Here is a 23,948-nt window from a genome sequence, read left to right on the forward strand (position 1 = left end):
TCTTCTATCTTCTTTTATATTCTTTTCTCTTTTGTCTTTTCTCTATTCTCTTCTGTTCTCTTTTGTCTTCTTTCCTCTGTTCTCTTTTCCCGTCTATTCTCTTTTATCTTTTCTCTTCATTTCTCTTTTCTCTTCTTTTCCATTCTCTCTTCTTTTCTCTTTTCTCATTTCTCTTTTGTTTTCTCTTTTCTCTTTTCTCTTCTTGTCTCTTTTTTCTCTTCTATTCTTTTCTCTTCTTTTCTCTTTTCCATTTTCTCTTCTTTTCTCTTGTGTCTTTTCTCTTTTCACTTCTTTTCTCTTTTCTATTTCCTCTTCTTTTCTATTTTATCTCTTCTCTTCTTTTCTCTTTTCCCTTTTCTTTTCTCTTTTCTCTTCTTTTCTCCTTTCTCTTCTTTTCTCATTTCTCTTTTCTTTTCTCTTTTCTCTTTTCTCATCTTTTCTCCTAATAAACCTTACCCTTTTCTCTTCTTTTTTCTTTTCTTTTCTTTTCTCGTTTATCTCCTTTTCTCTTTTCTCTTCTTTTCTCTTCATTTCACTTTCCTCATTTTTCTATTCTCATCTGTTCTCTTTTCTCTTCTTTGCTCTTTTCTCTTTTCTCTATTCTCTTCTGTTCTCTTTTGTCTTCTTTCCTCTGTTCCCTTTTCTCGTCTATTCTCTTTTATCTTTTCTCTTCATTTCTCTTTTCTCTTCTTTTCCATTCTCTCTTTTCTCATTTCTCTTTTCTTTTCTCTTTTCTCTTTTCTCATCTTGTCTCTTTTTTCTCTTCTATTCTTTTCTCTTCTTTTCTCTTTTCTATTTTCTCTTCTTTTCTCTTGTCTCTTTTCTCTTTTCACTTCTTTTCTCTTTTCTCTTTTCTATTTCCTCTTCTTTTCTATTTTATCTCTTCTCATCTTTTCTCTTTCCCTTTTCTTTTCTCTTTTCTCTTCTTTTCTCTTTTTTCTTCTTTTCTCTTCTTTTCTCTTGTCTCTTTTCTCTTTTCACTTCTTTTCTCTTTTCTCTTTTCTATTTCCTCGTCTTTTCTATTTTATCTCTTCTCTTCTTTTCTCTTTCCCTTTTCTTTTCTCTTTTCTCTTCTTTTCTCTTTTCTCTTCTTTTCTCTTCTTTTCTCTTTCCCTTTTCTTTTCTCTTTTCTCTTCTTTTCCATTCTCTCATCTTTTCTCTTTTCTCATTTCTCATTTCTCTTTTCTTTTCTCTTTTCTCTTTTCTCTTCTTGTCTCTTTTTTCTCTTCTATTCTTTTCTCTTCTTTTCTCTTTTCTATTTTCTCTTCTTTTCTCTTGTCTCTTTTCTCTTTTGACTTCTTTTCTCTTTTCTCTTTTCTATTTCCTCTTCTTTTCTATTTTATCTCTTCTCTTCTTTTCTCTTTCCCTTTTCTTTTCTCTTTTCTCTTCTTTTCTCTTTTCTCTTCTTTTCTCTTCTTTTCTCCTTTCACTTTTCTTTTCTCTTTTCTCTTCTTTTCTCTTTTCTCATCTTTTCTCCTCTGAAATCTTTTCCCTTTTCTCTTCTTTTTTCTTTTCTCTTCTTTTCCCTTTTCTCTTCTTTTTTCTTTTCTCTTCTTTTCTCTTTTCTCTTATTTCCTCTTTTCACTTTTCTCTTCTTTTCTCTTGTCTCTTTTCTCTTTTCACTTCTTTTCTCTTTTCTCTTTTCTATTTCCTCGTCTTTTCTATTTTATCTCTTCTCTTCTTTTCTCTTTCCCTTTTCTTTTCTCTTTTCTCTTCTTTTCTCTTTTCTCTTCTTTTCTCTTCTTTTCTCTTTCCCTTTTCTTTTCTCTTTTCTCTTCTTTTCTCTTTTCTCTTCTTTTCTCTATTCCCTTCTTTTCTCTTTTCTCTTCTTTTCTCTTCATTTCACTTTCCTCATTTCTCTATTCTCATCTGTTCTCTTTTCTCTTCTTTGCTCTTTTCTCTTCTTCTATCTTCTTTTATCTTCTTTTCTCTTTTCTCTTTTCTCTATTCTCTTCTGTTCTCTTTTGTCTTCTTTCCTCTGTTCCCTTTTCTCGTCTATTCTCTTTTATCTTTTCTCTTCATTTCTCTTTTCTCTTCTTTTCCATTCTCTCTTCTTTTCTCTTTTCTCATTTCTCATTTCTCTTTTCTTTTCTCTTTTCTCTTTTCTCTTCTTTTCTCTTTTCTCATCTTTTCTCCTCTTACATCTTTTCCCTTTTCTCTTCTTTTTTCTTTTCTCTTCTTTTCTCTTTTCTCTTTTCTCTTATTTTCTCTTTTCCCTTTTCTCTTCTTTTCTCTATTCTCTTTTTCTCTTTACTCTTCTTTTCTCTTTTCGCTTTTCTCTTCTTATCTCTTCTCCTTTTTCTCATATCTGTTCTTTTCTCTTTTCTCTTTTCTCTTCATTTCTCTTCTTTTCTCTTTTCCCTTTACACCTCTATTTTCTTTTCTTCTTTTCTCTTTTCACTTTTCTTTTCTCTTTTCTCTTCTTTTCTCTTTTCTCATCTTTTCTCCTCTTTACTCTTTTCCCTTTTCTCTTCTTTTTTCTTTTCTCTTCTTTTCTCGTTTCTCTTCTTTTCTCTTCTTTTCTCTTTTCCCTTTTCTGTTCTCTTTTCTCTATTCTCTTCTTTTCTCTTTTCTCTTTTGTATTCTTTTCTCTTCTATTCACTTTTCTCTTATTTCTTTTCTCTTCTTTTCTCTTTTCTCTTCTTTTCTCTTTTCTCTTCTTTTCTCCTTTCACGTTTCTTTTCTCTTTTCTCTTCTTTTCTCATACATTTTTTCTCTTTTCTCTTTTCTCTTCTTTTCTCTTCTTTTCTCTTTTCTCTTCGTTCTTTTCTCTTTTCTCTTCTTCTCTTCTTTTCTCTTGTCTCTTCTTTTCCCTTCATTTCTCTTTTCTCTTTTGTATTCTTTTATCTTCTATTCACTTTTCTCTTTTATCTTTTCTTTTCTCTTCTTTTCTCTTTTCTCTTCTTTTCTCTTCATTTCACTTTCCTCATTTCTCTATTCTCATCTGTTCTCTTTTCTCTTCTTTGCTCTTTTCTCTTTTCTCTTCTTCTATCTTCTTTTATCTTCTTTTCTCTTTTCACTTTTCTCTATTCTCTTCTGTTCTCTTTTGTCTTCTTTCCTCTGTTCCCTTTTCTCGTCTATTCTCTTTTATCTTTTCTCTTCATTTCTCTTTTCTCTTCTTTTCCATTCTCTCCTTTCTCATTTCTCTTTTCTTTTCTTTTCTCTTTTCTCTTTTCTCTTCTTGTCTCTTTTTTCTCTTCTATTCTTTTCTCTTCTTTTCTCTTTTCCATTTTCTCTTCTTTTCTCTTGTGTCTTTTCTCTTTTCACTTCTTTTCTCTTTTCTCTTTTCTATTTCCTCTTCTTTTCTATTTTATCTCTTCTCATCTTTTCTCTTTCCCTTTTCTTTTCTCTTTTCTCTTCTTTTCTCTTTTTTCTTCTTTTCTCTTCTTTTCTCTTTCCCTTTTCTTTTCTCTTTTCTCTTCTTTTCTCTTTTCTCTTCTTTTCTCTATTCTCTTCTTTTCTCTTTTCTCTTCTTTTCTCTTCATTTCACTTTCCTCATTTCTCTATTCTCATCTGTTCTCTTTTCTCTTCTTTGCTCTTTTCTCTTTTCTCTTCTTCTATCTTCTTTTATATTCTTTTCTCTTTTCTCTTTTCTCTATTCTCTTCTGTTCTCTTTTCTCTTCTTTCCTCTGTTCCCTTTTCTCGTCTATTCTCTTTTATCTTTTCTCTTCATTTCTCTTTTCTCTTCTTTTCCATTTTCTCTTCTTTTCTCTTTTCTCATTTCTCATTTCTCTTTTCTTTTCTCTTTTCTCTTTTCTCTTCTTGTCTCTTTTTTCTCTTCTATTCTTTTCTCTTCTTTTCTCTTTTCTATTTTCTCTTCTTTTCTCTTGTCTCTTTTCTCTTTTCACTTCTTTTCTCTTTTCTATCTCCTCTTCTTTTCTATTTTATCTCTTCTCTTCTTTTCTCTTTCCCTTTTCTTTTCTCTTTTCTCTTCTTTTCTCTTTTCTCTTCTTTTCTCTTCTTTTGTCCTTTCACTTTTCTTTTCTCTTTTCTCTTCTTTTCTCTTTTCTCATCTTTTCTCCTCTGAAATCTTTTCCCTTTTCTCTTCTTTTTTCTTTTCTCTTCTTTTCTCTTTTCTCTTATTTCCTCTTTTCACTTTTCTCTTCTTTTCTCTTGTCTCTTTTCTCTTTTCACTTCTTTTCTCTTTTCTCTTTTCTATTTCCTCGTCTATTCTATTTTATCTCTTCTCTTCTTTTCTCTTTCCCTTTTCTTTTCTCTTTTCTCTTCTTTTCTCTTTTCTCTTCTTTTCTCTTCTTTTCTCTTTCCCTTTTCTTTTCTCTTTTCTCTTCTTTTCTCTTTTCTCTTCTTTTCTCTATTCCCTTCTTTTCTCTTTTCTCTTCTTTTCTCTTCATTTCACTTTCCTCATTTCTCTATTCTCATCTGTTCTCTTTTCTCTTCTTTGCTCTTTTCTCTTCTTCTATCTTCTTTTATCTTCTTTTCTCTTTTCTCTTTTCTCTATTCTCTTCTGTTCTCTTTTGTCTTCTTTCCTCTGTTCCCTTTTCTCGTCTATTCTCTTTTATCTTTTCTCTTCATTTCTCTTTTCTCTTCTTTTCCATTCTCTCTTCTTTTCTCTTTTCTCATTTCTCATTTCTCTTTTCTTTTCTCTTTTCTCTTTTCTCTTCTTTTCTCTTTTCTCATCTTTTCTCCTCTTACATCTTTTCCCTTTTCTCTTCTTTTTTCTTTTCTCTTCTTTTCTCTTTTCTCTTTTCTCTTATTTTCTCTTTTCCCTTTTCTCTTCTTTTCTCTATTCTCTTTTTCTCTTTACTCTTCTTTTCTCTTTTCGCTTTTCTCTTCTTATCTCTTCTCCTTTTTCTCATATCTGTTCTTTTCTCTTTTCTCTTTTCTCTTCATTTCTCTTCTTTTCTCTTTTCCCTTTACACCTCTATTTTCTTTTCTTCTTTTCTCTTTTCACTTTTCTTTTCTCTTTTCTCTTCTTTTCTCTTTTCTCATCTTTTCTCTTTTCCCTTTTCTCTTCTTTTTTCTTTTCTCTTCTTTCTCGTTTCTCTTCTTTTCTCTTCTTTTCTCTTTTCCCTTTTCTGTTCTCTTTTCTCTATTCTCTTCTTTTCTCTTTTCTCTTTTGTATTCTTTTCTCTTCTATTCACTTTTCTCTTATTTCTTTTCTCTTCTTTTCTCTTTTCTCTTCTTTTCTCCTTTCACGTTTCTTTTCTCTTTTCTCTTCTTTTCTCATACATTTTTTCTCTTTTCTCTTTTCTCTTCTTTTCTCTTCTTTTCTCTTTTCTCTTCTTTCTTTTCTCTTTTCTCTTCTTCTCTTCTTTTCTCTTGTCTCTTCTTTTCCCTTCATTTCTCTTTTCTCTTTTGTATTCTTTTATCTTCTATTCACTTTTCTCTTTTATCTTTTCTTTTCTCTTCTTTTCTCTTTTCTCTTCTTTTCTCTTCATTTCACTTTCCTCATTTCTCTATTCTCATCTGTTCTCTTTTCTCTTCTTTGCTCTTTTCTCTTTTCTCTTCTTCTATCTTCTTTTATCTTCTTTTCTCTTTTCTCTTTTCTCTATTCTCTTCTGTTCTCTTTTGTCTTCTTTACTCTGTTCCCTTTTCTCGTCTATTCTCTTTTATCTTTTCTCTTCATTTCTCTTTTCTCTTCTTTTCCATTCTCTCTTTTCTCATTTCTCTTTTCTTTTCTTTTCTCTTTTCTCTTTTCTCTTCTTGTCTCTTTTTTCTCTTCTATTCTTTTCTCTTCTTTTCTCTTTTCCATTTTCTCTTCTTTTCTCTTGTCTCTTTTCTCTTTTCACTTCTTTTCTCTTTTCTCTTTTATAGTCCCTCTTCTTTTCTATTTTATCTCTTCTCATCTTTTCTCTTTCTCTTTTCTTTTCTCTTTTCTCTTCTTTTCTCTTTTTTCTTCTTTTCTCTTCTTTTCTCTTTCCCTTTTCTTTTCTCTTTTCTCTTCTTTTCTCTTTTCTCTTCTTTTCTCTATTCTCTTCTTTTCTCTTTTCTCTTCTTTTCTCTTCATTTCACTTTCCTCATTTCTCTATTCTCATCTGTTCTCTTTTCTCTTCTTTGCTCTTTTCTCTTTTCTCTTCTTCTATCTTCTTTTATATTCTTTTCTCTTTTCTCTTTTCTCTATTCTCTTCTGTTCTCTTTTGTCTTCTTTCCTCTGTTCCCTTTTCCCGTCTATTCTCTTTTATCTTTTCTCTTCATTTCTCTTTTCTCTTCTTTTCCATTCTCTCTTCTTTTCTCTTTTCTCATTTCTCTTTTGTTTTCTCTTTTCTCTTTTCTCTTCTTGTCTCTTTTTTCTCTTCGATTCTTTTCTCTTCTTTTCTCTTTTCCATTTTCTCTTCTTTTCTCTTGTGTCTTTTCTCTCTTCACTTCTTTTCTCCTTTCTCTTTTCTATTTCCTCTTCTTTTCTATTTTATCTCTTCTCTTCTTTTCTCTTTTCCCTTTTCTTTTCTCTTTTCTCTTGTTTTCTCCTTTCTCTTCTTTTCTCATTTCTCTTTTCTTTTCTCTTTTCTCTTTTCTCATCTTTTCTCCTATTAAACCTTACCCTTTTCTCTTCTTTTTTCTTTTCTCTTCTTTTCTCGTTTATCTCCTTTTCTCTTTTCTCTTCTTTTCTCTTCATTTCACTTTCCTCATTTTTCTATTCTCATCTGTTCTCTTTTCTCTTCTTTGCTCTTTTCTCTTTTCTCTATTCTCTTCTGTTCTCTTTTGTCTTCTTTCCTCTGTTCCCTTTTCTCGTCTATTCTCTTTAATCTTTTCTCTTCATTTCTCTTTTCTCTTCCTTTCCATTCTCTCTTCTTTTCTCTTTTCTCATTTCTCATTTCTCTTTTCTTTTCTCTTTTCTCTTTTCTCTTCTTGTCTCTTTTTTCTCTTCTATTCTTTTCTCTTCTTTTCTCTTTTCTATTTTCTCTTCTTTTCTCTTGTCTCTTTTCTGTTTTCACTTCTTTTCTCTTTTCTCTTTTCTATTTCCTCTTCTTTTCTATTTTATCTCTTCTCTTCTTTTCTCTTTCCCTTTTCTTTTCTCTTTTCTCTTCTTTTTTCTTTTCTCTTCTTTTCTCTTTTCTCTTATTTCCTCTTTTCACTTTTCTCTTCTTTTCTCTTGTCTCTTTTCTCTTTTCACTTCTTTTCTCTTTTCTATTTCCTCGTCTTTTCTATTTTATCTCTTCTCTTCTTTTCTCTTTCCCTTTCCTTTTCTCTTTTCTCTTCTTTTCTCTTTCCCTTTTCTTTTCTCTTTTCTCTTCTTTTCTCTTTTCTCTTCTTTTCTCTATTCTCTTCTTTTCTCTTTTCTCTTCTTTTCTCTTCATTTCACTTTCCTCATTTCTCTATTCTCATCTGTTCTCTTTTCTCTTCTTTGCTCTTTTCTCTTTTCTCTTCTTCTATCTTCTTTTATCTTCTTTTCTCTTTTCTCTTTTCTCTATTCTCTTCTGTTCTCTTTTGTCTTCTTTCCTCTGTTCCCTTTTCCCGTCTATTCTATTTTATCTTTTCTCTTCATTTCTCTTTTCTCTTCTTTTCCATTCTCTCTTCTTTTCTCTTTTCTCATTTCTCTTTTCTTTTCTCTTTTCTCTTTTCTCTTCTTGTCTCTTTTTTCTCTTCTATTCTTTTCTCTTCTTTTCTCTTTTCCATTTTCTCTTCTTTTCTCTTGTGACTTTTCTCTTTTCACTTCTTTTCTCTTTTCTCTTTTCTATTTCCTCTTCTTTTCTATTTTATCTCTTCTCTTCTTTTCTCTTTTCCCTTTTCTTTTCTCTTTTCTCTTCTTTTCTCTTTTCTCTTCTTTTCTCATTTCTCTTTTCTTTTCTCTTTTCTCTTTTCTCTTCTTTTCTCTTTTCTCATCTTTTCTCCTCTTAAATCTTTTCCCTTTTCTCTTCTTTTTTCTTTTCTCTTCTTTTCTCGTTTCTCTTCTTTTCTCTTTTCTCTTCTTTTCTCTTCATTTCACTTTCCTCATTTTTCTATTCTCATCTGTTCTCTTTTCTCTTCTTTGCTCTTTTCTCTTTTCTCTATTCTCTTCTGTTCTCTTTTGTCTTCTTTCCTCTGTTCCCTTTTCTCGTCTATTCTCTTTTATCTTTTCTCTTCATTTCTCTTTTCCCTTCTTTTCCATTCTCTCTTCTTTTCTCTTTTCTCATTTCTTTTCTCTTCATTTCTCTTTCCTCATTTCTCTATTCTCATCTGTTCTCTTTTCTCTTCTTTGCTCTTTTCTCTTTTCTCTTCTTCTATCTTCTTTTATCTTCTTTTCTCTTTTCTCTTTTCTCTTTTCTCTATTTTCTTCTGTTCTCTTTTGTCTTCTTTCCTCTGTTCCCTTTTCTCGTCTATTCTCTTTTATCTTTTCTCTTCATTTCTCTTTTCTCTTCTTTTCCATTCTCTCTTCTTTTCTCTTTTCTCATTTCTCATTTCTCTTTTCTTTTCTTTTTTCTCTTGTTGTCTCTTTTTTCTCTTCTATTCTTTTCTCTTCTTTTCTCTTTTCCATTTTCTCTTCTTTTCTCTTGTCTCTTTTCTCTTTTCACTTCTTTTCTCATTTCTCTTTTCTATTTCCTCTTCTTTTCTATTTTATCTTTTCTCTTCTTTTCTCTTGTTTTCGCTTTTCTATATCCTCTTCTTTTCTCTTCTTCTCTCTTCTTTTCTCTTGTCCCCTTTCTCTTCTTTTCTCTTTTCCCTTTTCTCTTCTTTTCTCTGTTCTGTTCTTGTCTCTTTCCTCATTTCTCTTTTCTCTTCTTTTCTCTTCCTTTCTCTATATATTCTCTTTTCTCTTTTCTCTTATTTTCTCTTTTCACTTTTCTCTTCTTTTCTCTTTTTTTTCTTCTTTTCTCTTCATTTCTCTTTCCTCATTTCTCTATTCTCATCTGTTCTCTTTTCTCTTCTTTGCACTTTTCTCTTTTCTCTTCTTCTATCTTTTTTTATCTTCCTTTCTCTTTTCTCTTTTCTCTATTCTCTTCTGTTCTCTTTTGTCTTCTTTCCTCTGTTCCCATTTCTCGTCTATTCTCTTTTATCTTTCCTCTTCATTTCTCTTTTCTCTTCTTTTCCATTCTCTCTTTTCTCTTTTCTCTTTTCTCTTCTTGTCTCTTTTTTCTCTTCTATTCTTTTCTCTTCTTTTCTCTTGTCTCTTTTCTCTTTTCACTTCTTTTCTCTTGTCTCTTTTCTCTTTTCACTTCTTTTCTCTTTTCTCTTTTCTATTTCCTCTTCTTTTCTGTTTTATCTCTTCTCTTCTTTTCTCTTTATCTTTTCTTTTCTCTTTTCTCTTTTCTCTTCTTTTCTCTTTTCTCATCTTTTCTCCTCTTAAATCTTTTCCCTTTTCTCTTCTTTTTTCTTTTCTCTTCTTTTCTCGTTTCTCTTCTTTTCTCCTTTCTCTTCTTTTCTCTTCATTTCACTTTCATCATTTTTATATTCTCATCTGTTCTCTTTTCTCTTCTTTGCTCTTTTCTCTTTTCTCTATTCTCTTCTGTTCTCTTTTGTCTTCTTTCCTCTGTTCCCTTTTCTCGTCTAATCTCTTTTATCTTTTCTCTTCATTTCTCTTTTTTCTTCTTTTCCATTCTCTCTTCTTTTCTCTTTTCTCATTTCTTTTCTCTTCATTTCTCTTTCCTCATTTCTCTATTCTCATCTGTTCTCTTTTCTCTTCTTTGCTCTTTTCTCTTTTCTCTTCTTCTATCTTCTTTTATCTTCTTTTCTCTTTTCTCTTTTCTCTATTTTCTTCTGTTCTCTGTTGTCTTCTTTCCTCTGTTCCCTTTTCTCGTCTATTCTCTTTTATCTTTTCTCTTCATTTCTCTTTTCTCTTCTTTTCCATTCTCTCTTCTTTTCTCTTTTCTCATTTCTCATTTCTCTTTTCTTTTCTCTTTTCTCTTTTCTCTTCTTGTCTCTTTTTTCTCTTCTATTCTTTTCTCTTCTTTTCTCTTTTCCATTTTCTCTTCTTTTCTCTTGTCTCTTTTCTCTTTTCACTTCTTTTCTCATTTCTCTTTTCTATTTCCTCTTCTTTTCTATTTTATCTTTTCTCTTCTTTTCTCTTGTTTTCGCTTTTCTATATCCTCTTCTTTTCTCTTCTTCTCTCTTCTTTTCTCTTTTCTCTTGTCCCCTTTCTCTTCTTTTCTCTTTTCCCTTTTCTCTTCTTTTCTCTATTCTGTTCTTTTCTCTTTCCTCATTTCTCTTTTCCCCGTCTTTTCTCTTTTCTCTTCTTTTCTCTTTTCTCTTCTTTTCTCTTCCTTTCTCTGTATATTCTATTTCTCTTTTCTATTATTTTATCTTTTCACTTTTCTCTTCTTTTCTCTTTTTTTTCTTCTTTTCTCTTCATTTCTCTTTCCTCATTTCTCTATTCTCATCTGTTCTCTTTTCTCTTCTTTGCACTTTTCTCTTTTCTCTTCTTCTATCTTCTTTTATCTTCTTTTCTCTTTTCTCTTTTCTCTATTCTCTTCTGTTCTCTTTTGTCTTCTTTCCTCTGTTCCCTTTTCTCGTCTATTCTCTTTTATCTTTCCTCTTCATTTCTCTTTTGTCTTCTTTTCCATTCTCTCTTTTCTCATTTCTCTTTTCTTTTCTTTTCTCTTTTCTCTTTTCTCTTCTTGTCTCTTTTTTCTCTTCTATTCTTTTCTCTTCTTTTCTCTTGTCTCTTTTCTCTTTTCACTTCTTTTCTCTTGTCTCTTTTCTCTTTTCACTTCTTTTCTCTTTTCTCTTTTCTATTTCTTCTTCTTTTCTGTTTTATCTCTTCTCTTCTTTTCTCTTTATCTTTTCTTTTCTCTTTTCTCTTCTTTTCTCTTTTCTCTTCTTTTCTCTTCTTTTCTCCTTTCACTTTCCTTTTCTCTTTTCTCTTCTTTTCTTTTTTCTCATCTTTTCTCCTCTTAAATCTTTTCCCTTTTCTCTTCTTTTTTCTTTTATCTTCTTTTCTCTTTTCTCTTTTCTCTATTCTCGTCTGTTCTCTTTTGTCTTCTTTCCTCTGTTCCCTTTTCCCGTCTATTCTCTTTTATCTTTTCTCTTCATTTCTCTTTTCTCTTCTTTTCCATTCTCTCTTCTTTTCTCTTTTCTCATTTCTCTTTTCTTTTCTCTTTTCTCTTTCTCTTCTTGTCTCTTTTTTCTCTTCTATTCTTTTCTCTTCTTTTCTCTTTTCCATTTTCTCTCCTTTTCTCTTGTGTCTTTTCTCTTTTCACTTCTTTTCTCTTTTCTCTTTTCTATTTCCTCTTCTTTTCTGTTTTATCTCATCTCTTCTTTTCTCTTTATCTTTTCTTTTCTCTTTTCTCTTCTTTTCTCTTTTCTCTTCTTTTCTCTTCTTTTCTCCTTTCACTTTCCTTTTCTCTTTTCTCTTCTTTTCTCTTTTCTCATCTTTTCTCCTCTTAAATCTTTTCCCTTTTCTCTTCTTTTTTCTTTTCTCTTCTTTTCTCGTTTCTCTTCTTTTCTCTTTTCTCTTCTTTTCTCTTCATTTCACTTTCATCATTTTTATATTCTCATCTGTTCTCTTTTCTCTTCTTTGCTGTTTTCTCTTTTCTCTATTCTCTTCTGTTCTCTTTTGTCTTCTTTCCTCTGTTCCCTTTTCTCGTCTAATCTCTTTTATCGTTTCACTTCATTTCTCTTTTCTCTTCTTTTCCATTCTCTCTTCTTTTCTCTTTTCTCATTTCTTTTCTCTTCATTTCTCTTTCCTCATTTCTCTATTCTCATCTGTTCTCTTTTCTCTTCTTTGCTCTTTTCTCTTTTCTCTTCTTCTATCTTCTTTTATCTTCTTTTCTCTTTTCTCTTTTCTCTATTTTCTTCTGTTCTCTTTTGTCTTCTTTCCTCTGTTCCCTTTTCTCGTCTATTCTCTTTTATCTTTTCTCTTCATTTCTCTTTTCTCTTCTTTTCCATTCTCTCTTTTCTCATTTCTCTTTTCTTTTCTTTTCTCTTTTCTCTTTTCTCTTCTTGTCTCTTTTTTCTCTTCTATTCTTTTCTCTTCTTTTCTCTTTTCCATTTTCTCTTCTTTTCTCTTGTCTCTTTTCTCTTTTCACGTCTTTTCTCTTTTCTCTTTTCTATTTCCTCTTCTTTTCTATTTTATCTCTTCTCATCTTTTCTCTTTCCCTTTTCTTTTCTCTTTTCTCTTCTTTTCTCTATTCTCTTCTTTTCTCTTTTCTCTTCTTTTCTCTTCATTTCACTTTCCTCATTTCTCTATTCTCATCTGTTCTCTTTTCTCTTCTTTGCTCTTTTCTCTTTTCTCTTCTTTTATCTTCTTTTATATTCTTTTCTCTTTTCTCTTTTCTCTATTCTCTTCTGTTCTCTTTTATCTTCTTTCCTCTGTTCCCTTTTCCCGTCTATTCTCTTTTATCTTTTCTCTTCATTTCTCTTTTCTCTTCTTTTCCATTCTCTCTTCTTTTCTCTTTTCTCATTTCTCTTTTGTTTTCTCTTTTCTCTTTTCTCTTCTTGTCTCTTTTTTCTCTTCGATTCTTTTCTCTTCTTTTCTCTTTTCCATTTTTCTTCTTTTCTCTTGTGTCTTTTCTCTTTTCACTTCTTTTCTCTTTTCTCTTTTCTATTTCCTCTTCTTTTCTATTTTATCTCTTCTCTTCTTTTCTCTTTTCCCTTTTCTTTTCTCTTTTCTCTTCTTTTCTCCTTTCTCTTCTTTTCTCATTTCTCTTTTCTTTTCTCTTTTCTCTTTTCTCTCCTTTTCTCTTTTCTCATCTTTTCTCCTATTAAACCTTACCCTTTTCTCTTCTTTTTTCTTTTCTCTTCTTTTCTCGTTTATCTCCTTTTCTCTTTTCTCTTCTTTTCTCTTCATTTCACTTTCCTCATTTTTCTATTCTCATCTGTTCTCTTTTCTCTTCTTTGCTCTTTTCTCTTTTCTCTATTCTCTTCTGTTCTCTTTTGTCTTCTTTCCTCTGTTCCCTTTCTCGTCTATTCTCTTTTATCTTTTCTCTTCATTTCTCTTTTCTCTTCTTTTCCATTCTCTCTTCTTTTCTCTTTTCTCATTTCTCATTTCTCTTTTCTTTTCTCTTTTCTCTTTTCTCTTCTTGTCTCTTTTTTCTCTTCTATTCTTTTCTCTTCTTTTCTCTTTTCTATTTTCTCTTCTTTTCTCTTGTCTCTTTTCTCTTTTCACTTCTTTTCTCTTTTCTCTTTTCTATTTCCTCTTCTTTTCTATTTTATCTCTTCTCTTCTTTTCTCTTTCCCTTTTCTTTTCTCTTTTCTCTTCTTTTCTCTTTTCTCTTCTTTTCTCTTCTTTTCTCCTTTCACTTTTCTTTTCTCTTTTCTCTTCTTTTCTCTTTTCTCATCTTTTCTCCTCTGAAATCTTTTCCCTTTTCTCTTCTTTTTTCTTTTCTCTTCTTTTCTCTTTTCTCTTATTTCCACTTTTCACTTTTCTCTTCTTTTCTCTTGTCTCTTTTCTCTTTTCACTTCTTTTCTCTTTTCTCTTTTCTATTTCCTCGTCTTTTCTATTTTATCTCTTCTCTTCTTTTCTCTTTCCCTTTTCTTTTCTCTTTTCTCTTCTTTTCTCTTTTCTCTTCTTTTCTCTTCTTTTCTCTTTCCCTTTTCTTTTCTCTTTTCTCTTCTTTTCTCTTTTCTCTTCTTTTCTCTATTCCCTTCTTTTCTCTTTTCTCTTCTTTTCTCTTCATTTCACTTTCCTCATTTCTCTATTTTCATCTGTTCTCTTTTCTCTTCTTTGCTCTTTTCTCTTCTTCTATCTTCTTTTATCTTCTTTTCTCTTTTCTCTTTTCTCTATTCTCTTCTGTTCTCTTTTGTCTTCTTTCCTCTGTTCCCTTTTCTCGTCTATTCTCTTTATCTTTTCTCTTCATTTCTCTTTTCTCTTCTTTTCCATTCTCTCTTCTTTTCTCTTTTCTCATTTCTCATTTCTCTTTTCTTTTCTCTTTTCTCTTTTCTCTTCTTTTCTCTTTTCTCATCTTTTCTCCTCTTACATCTTTTCCCTTTTCTCTTCTTTTTTCTTTTCTCTTCTTTTCTCTTTTCTCTTTTCTCTTATTTTCTCTTTTCCCTTTTCTCTTCTTTTCTCTATTCTCTTTTTCTCTTTACTCTTCTTTTCTCTTTTCGCTTTTCTCTTCTTATCTCTTCTCCTTTTTCTCATATCTGTTCTTTTCTCTTTTCTCTTTTCTCTTCATTTCTCTTCTTTTCTCTTTTCCCTTTACACCTCTATTTTCTTTTCTTCTTTTCTCTTTTCACTTTTCTTTTCTCTTTTCTCTTCTTTTCTCTTTTCTCATCTTTTCTCCTCTTTACTCTTTTCCCTTTTCTCTTCTTTTTTCTTTTCTCTTCTTTTCTCGTTTCTCTTCTTTTCTCTTCTTTTCTCTTTTCCCTTTTCTGTTCTCTTTTCTCTATTCTCTTCTTTTCTCTTTTCTCTTTTGTATTCTTTTCTCTTCTATTCACTTTTCTCTTTTTTCTTTTCTCTTCTTTTCTCTTTTCTCTTCTTCTATCTTCTTTTATATTCTTTTCTCTTTTCTCTTTTCTCTATTCTCTTCTGTTCTCTTTTGTCTTCTTTCCTCTGTTCCCTTTTCCCGTCTATTCTCTTTTATCTTTTCTCTTCATTTCTCTTTTCTTTTCCATTCTCTCTTCTTTTCTCTTTTCTCATTTCTCTTTTGTTTTCTCTTTTCTCTTTTCTCTTCTTGTCTCTTTTTTCTCTTCGATTCTTTTCTCTTCCTTTCTCTTTTCCATTTTCTCTTCTTTTCTCTTGTGTCTTTTCTCTTTTCACTTCTTTTCTCTTTTCTCTTTTCTATTTCCTCTTCTTTTCTATTTTATCTCTTCTCTTCTTTTCTCTTTTCCCTTTTCTTTTCTCTTTTCTCTTCTTTTCTCCTTTCTCTTCTTTTCTCATTTCTCTTTTCTTTTCTCTTTTCTCTTTTCTCATCTTTTCTCCTATTAAACCTTACCCTTTTCTCTTCTTTTTTCTTTTCTCTTCTTTTCTCGTTTATCTCCTTTTCTCTTTTCTCTTCTTTTCTCTTCATTTCACTTTCCTCATTTTTCTATTCTCATCTGTTCTCTTTTCTCTTCTTTGCTCTTTTCTCTTTTCTCTATTCTCTTCTGTTCTCTTTTGTCTTCTTTCCTCTGTTCCCTTTTCTCGTCTATTCTCTTTAATCTTTTCTCTTCATTTCTCTTTTCTCTTCTTTTCCATTCTCTCTTCTTTTCTCTTTTCTCATTTCTCATTTCTCTTTTCTTTTCTCTTTTCTCTTTTCTCTTCTTGTCTCTTTTTTCTCTTCTATTCTTTTCTCTTCTTTTCTCTTTTCTATTTTCTCTTCTTTTCTCTTGTCTCTTTTCTGTTTTCACTTCTTTTCTCTTTTCTCTTTTCTATTTCCTCTTCTTTTCTATTTTATCTCTTCTCTTCTTTTCTCATTCCCTTTTCTTTTCTCTTTTCTCTTCTTTTTTCTTTTCTCTTCTTTTCTCTTTTCTCTTATTTCCTCTTTTCACTTTTCTCTTCTTTTCTCTTGTCTCTTTTCTCTTTTCACTTCTTTTCTCTTTTCTATTTCCTCGTCTTTTCTATTTTATCTCTTCTCTTCTTTTCTCTTTCCCTTTCCTTTTCTCTTTTCTCTTCTTTTCTCTTCTTTTCTCTTTCCCTTTTCTTTTCTCTTTTTTCTTCTTTTCTCTTTTCTCTTCTTTTCTCTATTCTCTTCTTTTCTCTTTTCTCTTCTTTTCTCTTCATTTCACTTTCCTCATTTCTCTATTCTCATCTGTTCTCTTTTCTCTTCTTTGCTCTTTTCTCTTTTCTCTTCTTCTATCTTCTTTTATCTTCTTTTCTCTTTTCTCTTTTCTCTATTCTCTTCTGTTCTCTTTTGTCTTCTTTCCTCTGTTCCCTTTTCCCGTCTATTCTATTTTATCTTTTCTCTTCATTTCTCTTTTCTCTTCTTTTCCATTCTCTCTTCTTTTCTCTTTTCTCATTTCTCTTTTCTTTTCTCTTTTCTCTTTTCTCTTCTTGTCTCTTTTTTCTCTTCTATTCTTTTCTCTTCTTTTCTCTTTTCCATTTTCTCTTCTTTTCTCTTGTGACTTTTCTCTTTTCACTTCTTTTCTCTTTTCTCTTTTCTATTTCCTCTTCTTTTCTATTTTATCTCTTCTCTTCTTTTCTCTTTTCCCTTTTCTTTTCTCTTTTCTCTTCTTTTCTCTTTTCTCTTCTTTTCTCATTTCTCTTTTCTTTTCTCTTTTCTCTTTTCTTTTCTTTTCTCTTTTCTCATCTTTTCTCCTCTTAAAACTTTTCCCTTTTCTCTTCTTTTTTCTTTTCTCTTCTTTTCTCGTTTCTCTTCTTTTCTCTTTTCTCTTCTTTTCTCTTCATTTCACTTTCCTCATTTTTCTATTCTCATCTGTTCTCTTTTCTCTTCTTTGCTCTTTTCTCTTTTCTCTATTCTCTTCTGTTCTCTTTTGTCTTCTTTCCTCTGTTCCCTTTTCTCGTCTATTCTCTTTTATCTTTTCTCTTCATTTCTCTTTTCCCTTCTTTTCCATTCTCTCTTCTTTTCTCTTTTCTCATTTCTTTTCTCTTCATTTCTCTTTCCTCATTTCTCTATTCTCATCTGTTCTCTTTTCTATTCTTTGCTCTTTTCTCTTTTCTCTTCTTCTATCTTCTTTTATCTTCTTTTCTCTTTTCTCTTTTCTCTTTTCTCTATTTTCTTCTGTTCTCTTTTGTCTTCTTTCCTCTGTTCCCTTTTCTCGTCTATTCTCTTTTATCTTTTCTCTTCATTTCTCTTTTCTCTTCTTTTCCATTCTCTCTTCTTTTCTCTTTTCTCATTTCTCATTTCTCTTTTCTTTTCTTTTTTCTCTTGTTGTCTCTTTTTTCTCTTCTATTCTTTTCTCTTCTTTTCTCTTTTCCATTTTCTCTTCTTTTCTCTTGTCTCTTTTCTCTTTTCACTTCTTTTCTCATTTCTCTTTTCTATTTCCTCTTCTTTTCTATTTTATCTTTTCTCTTCTTTTCTCTTGTTTTCGCTTTTCTATATCCTCTTCTTTTCTCTTCTTCTCTCTTCTTTTCTCTTGTCACCTTTCTCTTCTTTTCTCTTTTCCCTTTTCTCTTCTTTTCTCTGTTCTGTTCTTGTCTCTTTCCTCATTTCTCTTTTCTCTTCTTTTCTCTTCCTTTCTCTATATATTCTCTTTTCTATTTTCTCTTATTTTCTCTTTTCACTTTTCTCTTCTTTTCTCTTTTTTTTCTTCTTTTCTCTTCATTTCTCTTTCCTCATTTCTCTATTCTCATCTGTTCTCTTTTCTCTTCTTTGCACTTTTCTCTTTTCTCTTCTTCTATCTTTTTTTATCTTCCTTTCTCTTTTCTCTTTTCTCTATTCTCTTCTGTTCTCTTTTGTCTTCTTTCCTCTGTTCCCATTTCTCGTCTATTCTCTTTTATCTTTCCTCTTCATTTCTCTTTTCTCTTCTTTTCCATTCTCTCTTTTCTCTTTTCTCTTTTCTCTTCTTGTCTCTTTTTTCTCTTCTATTCTTTTCTCTTCTTTTCTCTTGTCTCTTTTCTCTTTTCACTTCTTTTCTCTTTGTCTCTTTTCTCTTTTCACTTCTTTTCTCTTTTCTCTTTTCTATTTCCTCTTCTTTTCTGTTTTATCTCTTCTCTTCTTTTCTCTTTATCTTTTCTTTTCTCTTTTCTCTTCTTTTCTCTTTTCTCTTCTTTTCTCTTCTTTTCTCCTTTCACTTTCCTTTTCTCTTTTCTCTTCTTTTCTCTTTTCTCATCTTTTCTCCTCTTAAATCTTTTCCCTTTTCTCTTCTTTTTTCTTTTCTCTTCTTTTCTCGTTTCTCTTCTTTTCTCCTTTCTCTTCTTTTCTCTTCATTTCACTTTCATCATTTTTATATTCTCATCTGTTCTCTTTTCTCTTCTTTGCTCTTTTCTCTTTTCTCTATTCTCTTCTGTTCTCTTTTGTCTTCATTGCTCTGTTCCCTTTTCTCGTCTAATCTCTTTTATCTTTTCTCTTCATTTCTCTTTTTTCTTCTTTTCCATTCTCTCTTCTTTTCTCTTTTCTCATTTCTTTTCTCTTCATTTCTCTTTCCTCATTTCTCTATTCTCATCTGTTCTCTTTTCTCTTCTTTGCTCTTTTCTCTTTTCTCTTCTTCTATCTTCTTTTATCTTCTTTTCTCTTTTCTCTTTTCTCTATTTTCTTCTGTTCTCTTTTGTCTTCTTTCCTCTGTTCCCTTTTCTCGTCTATTCTCTTTTATCTTTTCTCTTCATTTCTCTTTTCTCTTCTTTTCCATTCTCTCTTCTTTTCTCTTTTCTCATTTCTCATTTCTCTTTTCTTTTCTCTTTTCTCTTTTCTCTTCTTGTCTCTTTTTTCTCTTCTATTCTTTTCTCTTCTTTTCTCTTTTCCATTTTCTCTTCTTTTCTCTTGTCTCTTTTCTCTTTTCACTTCTTTTCTCATTTCTCTTTTCTATTTCCTCTTCTTTTCTATTTTATCTTTTCTCTTCTTTTCTCTTGTTTTCGCTTTTCTATATCCTCTTCTTTTCTCTTCTTCTCTCTTCTTTTCTCTTTTCTCTTGTCCCCTTTCTCTTCTTTTCTCTTTTCCCTTTTCTCTTCTTTTCTCTATTCTGTTCTTTTCTCTTTCCTCATTTCTCTTTTCTCTTCTTTTCTCTTTTCTCTTCTTTTCTCTTTTCTCTTCTTTTCTCTTCCTTTCTCTGTATATTCTATTTCTCTTTTCTCTTATTTTATCTTTTCACTTTTCTCTTCTTTTCTCTTTTTTTTCTTCTTTTCTCTTCATTTCTCTTTCCTCATTTCTCTATTCTCATCTGTTCTCTTTTCTCTTCTTTGCACTTTTCTCTTTTCGCTTCTTCTATCTTCTTTTATCTTCTTTTCTCTTTTCTCTTTTCTCTATTCTCTTCTGTTCTCTTTTGTCTTCTTTCCTCTGTTCCCTTTTCTCGTCTATTCTCTTTTATCTTTCCTCTTCATTTCTCTTTTGTCTTCTTTTCCATTCTCTCTTTTCTCATTTCTCATTTCTCTTTTCTTTTCTTTTCTCTTTTCTCTTTTCTCTTCTTTTCTCTTTTTTCTCTTCTATTCTTTTCTCTTCTTTTCTCTTGTCTCTTTTCTCTTTTCACTTCTTTTCTCTTGTCTCTTTTCTCTTTTCACTTCTTTTCTCTTTTCTCTTTTCTATTTCTTCTTCTTTTCTGTTTTATCTCTTCTCTTCTTTTCTCTTTATCTTTTCTTTTCTCTTTTCTCTTCTTTTCTCTTTTCTCTTCTTTTCTCCTTTCACTTTCCTTTTCTCTTTTCTCTTTTCTTTTTTCTCATCTTTTCTCCTCTTAAATCTTTTCCCTTTTCTCTTCTTTTTTCTTTTATCTTCTTTTCTCTTTTCTCTTTTCTCTATTCTCTTCTGTTCTCTTTTGTCTTCTTTCCTCTGTTCCCTTTTCCCGTCTATTCTCTTTTATCTTTTCTCTTCATTTCTCTTTTCTCTTCTTTTCCATTCTCTCTTCTTTTCTCTTTTCTCATTTCTCTTTTCTTTTCTCTTTTCTCTTTCTCTTCTTGTCTCTTTTTTCTCTTCTATTCTTTTCTCTTCTTTTCTCTTTTCCATTTTCTCTCCTTTTCTCTTGTGTCTTTTCTCTTTTCACTTCTTTTCTCTTTTCTCTTTTCTATTTCCTCTTCTTTTCTGTTTTATCTCATCTCTTCTTTTCTCTTTATCTTTTCTTTTCTCTTTTCTCTTCTTTTCTCTTTTCACTTCTTTTCTCTTCTTTTCTCCTTTCACTTTCCTTTTCTCTTTTCTCTTCTTTTCTCTTTTCTCATCTTTTCTCCTCTTAAATCTTTTCCCTTTTCTCTTCTTTTTTCTTTTCTCTTCTTTTCTCGTTTCTCTTCTTTTCTCTTTTCTCTTCTTTTCTCTTCATTTCACTTTCATCATTTTTATATTCTCATCTGTTCTCTTTTCTCTTCTTTGCTGTTTTCTCTTTTCTCTATTCTCTTCTGTTCTCTTTTCTCGTCGAATCTCTTTTATCTTTTCACTTCATTTCTCTTTTCTCTTCTTTTCCATTCTCTCTTCTTTTCTCTTTTCTCATTTCTTTTCTCTTCATTTCTCTTTCCTCATTTCTCTATTCTCATCTGTTCTCTTTTCTCTTCTTTGCACTTTTCTCTTTTCTCTTCTTCTATCTTCTTTTATCTTCTTTTCTCTTTTCTCTTTTCTCTATTTTCTTCTGTTCTCTTTTGTCTTCTTTCCTCTGTTCCCTTTTCTCGTCTATTCTCTTTTATCTTTTCTCTTCATTTCTCTTTTCTCTTCTTTTCCATTCTCTCTTTTCTCATTTCTCTTTTCTTTTCTTTTCTCTTTTCTCTTTTCTCTTCTTGTCTCTTTTTTCTCTTCTATTCTTTTCTCTTCTTTTCTCTTTTCCATTTTCTCTTCTTTTCTCTTGTCTCTTTTCTCTTTTCACTTCTTTTCTCTTTTCTCTTTTCTATTTCCTCCTCTTTTCTATTTTATCTCTTCTCATCTTTTCTCTTTCCCTTTTCTTTTCTCTTTTCTCTTCTTTTCTCTTTTTTCTTCTTTTCTCTTCTTTTCTCTTTCCCTTTTCTTTTCTCTTTTCTCTTCTTTTCTCTTTTCTCTTCTTTTCTCTATTCTCTTCTTTTCTCTTCTTTTCTCTTTTCCCTTTTCTGTTCTCTTTTCTCTATTCTCTTCTTTTCTCTTTTCTCTTTTTTATTCTTTTCTCTTCTATTCACTTTTCTCTTATTTCTTTTCTCTTCTTTTCTCTTTTCTCTTCTTTTCTCCTTTCACGTTTCTTTTCTCTTTTCTCTTCTTTTCTCATACATTTTTTCTCTTTTCTCTTTTCTCTTCTTTTCTCTTCTTTTCTCTTTTCTCTTCTTTCTTTTCTCTTTTCTCTTCTTCTCTTCTTTTCTCTTGTCTCTTCTTTTCCCTTCATTTCTGTTTTCTCTTTTGTATTCTTTTATCTTCTATTCACTTTTCTCTTTTATCTTTTCTTTTCTCTTCTTTTCTCTTTTCTCTTCTTTTCTCTTCATTTCACTTTCCTCATTTCTCTATTCTCATCTGTTCTCTTTTCTCTTCTTTGCTCTTTTCTCTTTTCTCTTCTTCTATCTTCTTTTATCTTCTTTTCTCTTTTCTCTTTTCTCTATTCTCTTCTGTTCTCTTTTGTCTTTTTTCCTCTGTTCCCTTTTCCCGTCTATTCTATTTTATCTTTTCTCTTCATTTCTCTTTTCTCTTCTTTTCCATTCTCTCTTTTTTTCTCTTTTCTCATTTCTCTTTTCTTTTCTCTTTTCTCTTTTCTCTTCTTGTCTCTTTTTTCTCTTCTATTCTTTTCTCTTCTTTTCTCTTTTCCATTTTCTCTTCTTTTCTCTTGTGACTTTTCTCTTTTCACTTCTTTTCTCTTTTCTCTTTTCTATTTCCTCTTCTTTTCTATTTTATCTCTTCTCTTCTTTTCTCTTTTCCCTTTTCTTTTCTCTTTTCTCTTCTTTTCTCTTTTCTCTTCTTTTCTCATTTCTCTTTTCTTTTCTCTTTTCTCTTTTCTCTTCTTTTCTCTTTTCTCATCTTTTCTCCTCTTAAATCTTTTCCCTTTTCTCTTCTTTTTTCTTTTCTCTTCTTTTCTCGTTTCTCTTCTTTTCTCTTTTCTCTTCTTTTCTCTTCATTTCACTTTCCTCATTTTTCTATTCTCATCTGTTCTCTTTTCTCTTCTTTGCTCTTTTCTCTTTTCTCTATTCTCTTCTGTTCTCTTTTGTCTTCTTTCCTCTGTTCCCTTTTCTCGTCTATTCTCTTTTATCTTTTCTCTTCATTTCTCTTTTCCCTTCTTTTCCATTCTCTCTTCTTTTCTCTTTTCTCATTTCTTTTCTCTTCATTTCTCTTTCCTCATTTCTCTATTCTCATCTGTTCTCTTTTCTCTTCTTTGCTCTTTTCTCTTTTCTCTTCTTCTATCTTCTTTTATCTTCTTTTCTCTTTTCTCTTTTCTCTTTTCTCTATTTTCTTCTGTTCTCTTTTGTCTTCTTTCCTCTGTTCCCTTTTCTCGTCTATTCTCTTTTATCTTTTCTCTTCATTTCTCTTTTCTCTTCTTTTCCATTCTCTCTTCTTTTCTCTTTTCTCATTTCTCATTTCTCTTTTCTTTTCTTTTTTCTCTTGTTGTCTCTTTTTTCTCTTCTATTCTTTTCTCTTCTTTTCTCTTTTCCATTTTCTCTTCTTTTCTCTTGTCTCTTTTCTCTTTTCACTTCTTTTCTCATTTCTCTTTTCTACTTCCTCTTCTTTTCTATTTTATCTTTTCTCTTCTTTTCTCTTGTTTTCGCTTTTCTATATCCTCTTCTTTTCTCTTCTTCTCTCTTCTTTTCTCTTGTCCCCTTTCTCTTCTTTTCTCTTTTCCCTTTTCTCTTCTTTTCTCTGTTCTGTTCTTGTCTCTTTCCTCATTTCTCTTTTCTCTTCTTTTCTCTTCCTTTCTCTATATATTCTCTTTTCTCTTTTCTCTTATTTTCTCTTTTCACTTTTCTCTTCTTTTCTCTTTTTTTTCTTCTTTTCTCTTCATTTCTCTTTCCTCATTTCTCTATTCTCATCTGTTCTCTTTTCTCTTCTTTGCACTTTTCTCTTTTCTCTTCTTCTATCTTTATTTATCTTCCTTTCTCTTTTCTCTTTTCTCTATTCTCTTCTGTTCTCTTTTGTCTTCTTTCCTCTGTTCCCATTTCTCGTCTATTCTCTTTTATCTTTACTCTTCATTTCTCTTTTCTCTTCTTTTCCATTCTCTCTTTTCTCTTTTCTCTTTTCTCTTCTTGTCTCTTTTTTCTCTTCTATTCTTTTCTCTTCTTTTCTCTTGTCTCTTTTCTCTTTTCACTTCTTTTCTCTTTGTCTCTTTTCTCTTTTCACTTCTTTTCTCTTTTCTCTTTTCTATTTCCTCTTCTTTTCTGTTTTATCTCTTCTCTTCTTTTCTCTTTATCTTTTCTTTTCTCTTTTCTCTTCTTTTCTCTTTTCTCTTCTTTTCTCTTCTTTTCTCCTTTCACTTTCCTTTTCACTTTTCTCTTCTTTTCTCTTTTCTCATCTTTTCTCCTCTTAAATCTTTTCCCTTTTCTCTTCTTTTTTCTTTTCTCTTCTTTTCTCGTTTCTCTTCTTTTCTCCTTTCTCTTCTTTTCTCTTCATTTCACTTTCATCATTTTTATATTCTCATCTGTTCTCTTTTCTCTTCTTTGCTCTTTTCTCTTTTCTCTATTCTCTTCTGTTCTCTTTTGTCTTCTTTCCTCTGTTCACTTTTCTCGTCTAATCTCTTTTATCTTTTCTCTTCATTTCTCTTTTTTCTTCTTTTCCATTCTCTCTTCTTTTCTCTTTTCTCATTTCTTTTCTCTTCATTTCTCTTTCCTCATTTCTCTATTCTCATCTGTTCTCTTTTCTCTTCTTTGCTCTTTTCTCTTTTCTCTTCTTCTATCTTCTTTTATCTTCTTTTCTCTTTTCTCTTTTCTCTATTTTCTTCTGTTCTCTTTTGTCTTCTTTCCTCTGTTCCCTTTTCTCGTCTATTCTCTTTTATCTTTTCTCTTCATTTCTCTTTTCTCTTCTTTTCCATTCTCTCTTCTTTTCTCTTTTCTCATTTCTCATTTCTCTTTTCTTTTTCTCTTTTCTCTTTTCTCTTCTTGTCTCTTTTTTCTCTTCTATTCTTTTCTCTTCTTTTCTCTTTTCCATTTTCTCTTCTTTTCTCTTGACTCTTTTCTCTTTTCACTTCTTTTCACATTTCTCTTTTCTATTTCCTCTTCTTTTCTATTTTATCTTTTCTCTTCTTTTCTCTTGTTTTCGCTTTTCTATATCCTCTTCTTTTCTCTTCTTCTCTCTTCTTTTCTCTTTTCTCTTGTCCCCTTTCTCTTCTTTTCTCTTTTCCCTTTTCTCTTCTTTTCTCTATTCTGTTCTTTTCTCTTTCCTCATTTCTCTTTTCTCTTCTTTTCTCTTTTCTCTTCTTTTCACTTTTCTCTTCTTTTCTCTTCCTTTCTCTGTATATTCTATTTCTCTTTTCTCTTATTTTATCTTTTCACTTTTCTCTTCTTTTCTCTTTTTTTTCTTCTTTTCTCTTCATTTCTCTTTCCTCATTTCTCTATTCTCATCTGTTCTCTTTTCTCTTCTTTGCACTTTTCTCTTTTCGCTTCTTCTATCTTCTTTTATCTTCTTTTCTCTTTTCTCTTTTCTCTATTCTCTTCTGTTCTCTTTTGTCTTCTTTCCTCTGTTCCCTTTTCT

The sequence above is a fragment of the Chiloscyllium punctatum genome, chromosome 41, assembly GCF_047496795.1.
Source record: "Chiloscyllium punctatum isolate Juve2018m chromosome 41, sChiPun1.3, whole genome shotgun sequence".
NCBI lineage: Eukaryota > Metazoa > Chordata > Chondrichthyes > Orectolobiformes > Hemiscylliidae > Chiloscyllium > Chiloscyllium punctatum.